We start from the raw sequence: 5,506 nt of genomic DNA, 5'->3' as shown, positions 1-5,506 counted from the left end.
CACAATCTCTGAAGACAAATGGGTGCATAAGCAAATGTGCTGAAGAAAGCTGATGGTGCCCGGCTATTGAAAGATATAGCTTCTATGGTTTTAAAGACTTAAAGATAAACAAGTGGCCATCTAGCTCAGAAGCAACAAAGCCTACATGGAAGAATCACACCAGCCTGTGAGATCATGAGGTGTCGAAGGGAGCAGGTATCAGGCATAATCAGAACAAAAAATCATATCATTGTGAATGAGGGGGGAAGTGTGGAGTGGAGACCCAAAGCCCTTTTGTAGGACCGTGGACATCCCCTTAAACAGAAGGGTCTCGGGGAGGAGATGAGCCATTCAGGGTGCGATGTAGCAATGATGAAACATACAACTTTCCTCTCGTTCCTAAATACTTCCTTCCCACCCACTCTCATGATCCCAATTCCACCTTACAAATCTGGCTAAACACTAGTACAGATAGGAACTGGAAACACATGGAATCCAGGGCAGATGATCCCTTCAGGACCAGTGGCGTGAGTGACAATACTGGAAGGTGGAGGGAGGGTGGGATGGAAAGGGAGAACTAATTACAAGGATCTGTATATAATCTCCTCCCTGGAGGATGGAAAACAGAAAAGTAGGTGAAGGGAGACTTCAGACAGTGTAAGATATGACAAAATAATAATTTATAAATTATCAAGGGTTCATCAGGGAGCAGGGAGTGGTGAGAGACAGGAAATAATGAGGAGCTGATGGCAGGGGCTTGGGTGGAGAGCAAATGTTTTGGGAATGATGACAGCAATGTATGTACACATATGCTTTACACTATTGATGTATGTATAGATTACGATAAGAGTTAAATGAGCCCCTAATAAAATGATTTTTTTTTAAGTTAGTGAAAAATGGGGGGAAAAATACAAAAGGGGCATAGGGAAAAAACTACTGTATACAAACATTCCTCGGGTGAGTTCCAGGTAGTATGGCAGGGGCCAGACCAAATCCAGGGATACATGTGGTAGACAATTAAAAAGGATGGGGGGGAATAAAAAATATATAAAGAAATGGGTAGCGGCGCACAGGGTACTAACCCACCCAAGGGGAGCGTATTGTTTATATCTCCACAGGGAAAGAGAGACCAGACTTCAACCCAGTGCTCCAAGATGTGAATTCAACATGGTGGCATGGAATAGGGAACCAGTGGAGAAGTCTGGGGGGCCAGCCCCATTCCCAACTATATGGACACCTGCCCCTCCCCCCAGAATAATTTATTTCAGAGGGCAGCACTGAAGCTGCAGCTTAGGGAGAGGGACATGTCTGATGAGAGCACGCCAGAGCAAATGAAGAGGGAGGAAGAGAGCGTGGAGCACATCCTGGCCCACCAAGCCTTGAGGACGATATTCCCGCTCAGAGCAGCCAATCCACAGAGAAGACCATATGGTCGGCCCCACTATGAGACTTGACATACCTAACTGACCCATAGCCCTACAGAGGACAACACTGGAGACAGTGTGGGAATTTTGCAGGATCTGATCCCACCACACCGAGGCAAAACACTAAGAGTGTGCAACAGAACAGCACAGGAACAGAGCAACGAAGTCCCCAGGGAAGACCAAAAATGGACTTTGAGACCAGGGCTTGGCGCTGCATCAGACTCTACCGGAAAGCACTCGTAAAGGCCAACAAACAATCCTTGATCTAACTACAAATTTTCTTTCTTGGTGTTGTGTTTCGTTTTGTTTTTTATCATTGGATTGTTGCTGTTGTTTTGTTTTATTTTGTTGTTTGGTTTTACTCTGTCTTGTTTTTGTGCAAGTTATTATCTCCGCAGGTCTGTCTAAGTAAAATAGGCTGGATGAACAATCTGGAGAAAACAACAGGACTGACAGTTCTGGGAGGACATGGGAGAGGGGAAGGATGGGGGCGGGAGGGAAGGAAGTGGTGTTAACAAACCCACGGATAAGGGAACAACAAGTGATCCAAATCAGTGGTGAGGAGGGTGTAAGAGGTCTGGTAGGGCATGACTAAGGGTAATGTAACCAAGAGGAATTACTGAAATCCAAATGAAAGCTAAACATGCTAGTGGGACAAAAGGAAAGTCAAAGGAAATAGAGGAAAGAGCTAGGAGGTAAAGGGCATTTATAGAGGTCTAAATAAAGGCATGTATATATCAAATATATTTATACATGAGGATGTGGAAATAGATCCATGTGCATATTGTATAGGTTCACTATTAAGGTACAGATGGACATTGTGAATCCACTCAAGTACTCCCTCAATGCAAGAATACTTTGTTCTATTAAACTGGCATTTCATGATGCTCTCTTTCCCGACATGGTCGCTGAAGACAAAGCAGGTGCATAAGCAAATCAAAAGATATAGCATCTGGGGTCTCAAAGTGCTGAAGGTAAACAAGCGGCCATCTAACTCAAAAGCAACAAAGCCCACATGGAAGAAGCACACCAGCCTGTATGATCACAAGGTGTCGAAGGGATGAGGTATCAGGCATCAAAGAACAAAAAATCGTTATCAATGTGAATGAAGGGGAGGGCAGAGTGGGGACCTAAAGCCCATCTGTAGGCAACTGGACATCGCCTCACAGAAGGCTCAAGGGGAAAAGACAAGCCAGTTCCGGTGCAGTGTAGCAACAATGAAACATACCACTTTCCTCTAGTTCCTAAATGCTCCCTGCCCACCCCTCCCTCCTATCATGATCCCAATTCTACCTTACAAATCTGGCTAGACCAGAGGATGTATACTGATACAAATAGGAACTGGAAACACAGGGAATCCAGGATGGATGATCCCTTCAGGACCAGTGGTGAGAGTAATGATACCAGGTGGGTGGAAGGAGGGTATGGTAGAATGGGGGAACTGATTACAGGGATCTACATATAACCTCCTCCCTGGGGGACAGACAATAGAAAAGTGGGTGAAGGGAGAAGTCAGACAGTGTATGATATGACAAAATAATAATTTATAAATTATCAAGGGTTCACGAGGGCGGGGGAAGTAGGGAGGGATGGGGGAAATGAGGAGCTGATGCCAGGGACTTATGTGGAGAGCAAATGTTTTGAGAATGATGAGAGTAACAAATGTACAAATGTGCTTTATACAATTAATGTATGTATGGATTGTTATGAGTTGTATGAGCCCCCAATAAACAATTTTTTAAAAATCCCAGCCCAGTCCAGATCAAGCCCTTAAGTCTGATATTAGCCCATATGTCTGATATCAGTCTGTAAATTCTTCTTTAGACTCATGCAACACATGCAATGACACTGAATGCAGGAAGATCACAGGCCAGTGGGTGGACAGTATTGTGGATCCAGTGGTAGTGGAAGCATCTTAGTGCTAGCAGGGGTCTACAAGTGGCTTCTCCAGCTCCAAGGTTCTGGCTGCAATAAGCATAGCTCCATGTGGCTTGTCAACAGGAATGTCTTGCAGGGAGAGAATATATCTGGCCTCCAGTGAGCTATATATCTGGCCTCTATTGAGCTATTTATCTCCTTAGCACTGCCAAATGAAGTCATCAACCTGCAACCTGATTGATAGGCTAAACTCGACCTCCTCATTCTTAATAGTGTCAAGTTGACACCAGATTATGTAATTACCACACTATCGGACAGATAATTTGTAAACTTGATTATGGTGGGTCTAACAATGGTATAATATGATACAGTCAGTTGACCCACCTCTTGACCCAAACTGAATTTGCTCTAGGCTCATGTATTGTTCCACAACAAAAATGTCTTCTCTTTTAAAATACTGTTTCCCCGAAAGTAAAACATCCCCCGAAAATAAGACTTACTTTCAGTTTTGCCTCTCGCTGAAATATAAGGCATCCCCCGAAAATAAGACCTCCCCGAACATAAGGCCTCCCCGATAATAAGGCCCCCTGAAGCTACCGTAACTCTGGACTCTGGACTGTGGCAGTGGGAGCTGCCGCACAGGTCACTGTTGGCCGCAGCGCAGCCGGATCAGACAGGAAGTGAGAGTAAATGTACCTTAGATTATGAGTAAATGTACCATAGATTGTTGTTCATAGAAATAATGGTAGTAACAAGAAATTCTTGACACCAGACAGTTTGTCTGGTTATGCTGGTTTGTGATGACAACTACTACCGTACCATATACAGATAATAAATTTCCTTCTTTGTTGTTCAACAATCAATGTGTACCATATTCTTCTTCACAGAAAAATAAGATATGCCCTAGCGCATCTTTAGGAGCAAAAATTAACATAAGACACTGTGTTATTTTCATGGAAACAGGGTATTGATGGTGTTATTTTCTTTCTTACTATTTATTTTTATCTTTATATTATTATTTTCTTCTTGCTGTTTTGTTTTTTATCTGTGAATATTATATCAAGAAAACTAATTTTTTAAAAAGAAACTAAACTTGACCAATGGTTACTATAGGTCAAAGAGGAAGGGTTTTTGCTTAGGGGGCACTGAGTTTATGTTAATGGTGGTGGAATAATTTGGAAAAAGATATCAGTGATGATTGTAACACGACAAGTATTATCAAAGGCACCAAATTATACATGTAGAAATTGTTGAAATGGAAAACAACAACAACAACAACAAAAGAAAATTTAAAAATCCAAATTACAGCAGGACATCTCCCAGCTATCATGCCCGGTCCTCCAGGGAGCCTGGCTGCAATGTTGAGAGTGTGCTGCAGGCATTTATTTCATTAGCTGTAAAACTACAACACACAGGCCACGGTGGTTTTTAAAACTGTGGATCTGGAATAAGCTTTGGGTATCAGGCCCAACATTTGAAAAACTTGAGTCCTTTTAATAATCTCAAAGTGCTGCTTAGGTAGCAAGGACCCCTGGTCCTGCAGTGGTTAAATACTGGGCTGCTAACCAGAAGGCCGGCTCCTCAATGGTAGACAGACATGGCAGTATGCTTTTGTCAAGGTTTACAGTCCTTGGAAAACCATTGAGTGTGCTCTTTGCAGTGCCGCTAAATTGGTATCAATTAGATAGCAATGGGTTTACTAATACAGCAAAAGTAAACGCTATTTCAAAAGTGAATTGCATTAAGGCTTGCCCAGGAAATTAATTGTCCATTCAACCATTCATACACATTTTTTTTTTGCTTCAACTCATTCATTGTAATCTTCACAGTATCTCATCACTTATCCCATGGACCTGTGTTTGCTTCATTTCTCCTTTCACAGCTCTTTGCCCTTGGTTAATTGTTGCTCTTCTAATCTCAAAAGGTTTATAGCTCAATGGAAAGCTTACTTCCCTTGTGTTTCCCTTTAGACCTGCTTATTGTTTGCCTAAAAATTAAGCCAATGAGATAGTGCATTTCCAGACCTGGAGGGTGGCTATAGGGCATAGTCCCAGAGGTTCCGCTAGCTTCAATCCGACCAGCAGGCCTGGCCTTTTTAATGATTTTGAATTCTTTTTATTTATTATTTTTTAAATCATTTTCTTAGGGGCTCATACAACTCTTATCACAATCCATACATACATCAAGTGTGTAAAGCACATTTGTACATTCATTGCCCTCATCAT

This window comes from Echinops telfairi, unplaced genomic scaffold (genome assembly GCF_000313985.2).
Source record: "Echinops telfairi isolate 266 unplaced genomic scaffold, ASM31398v2 ScPeMD7_3533;HRSCAF=4204_0, whole genome shotgun sequence".
Taxonomy (NCBI): Eukaryota; Metazoa; Chordata; class Mammalia; order Afrosoricida; family Tenrecidae; genus Echinops; species Echinops telfairi.
The sequence above is the reverse complement of the archived record's forward strand: the minus strand, read 5'-3'. Positions refer to the sequence as shown.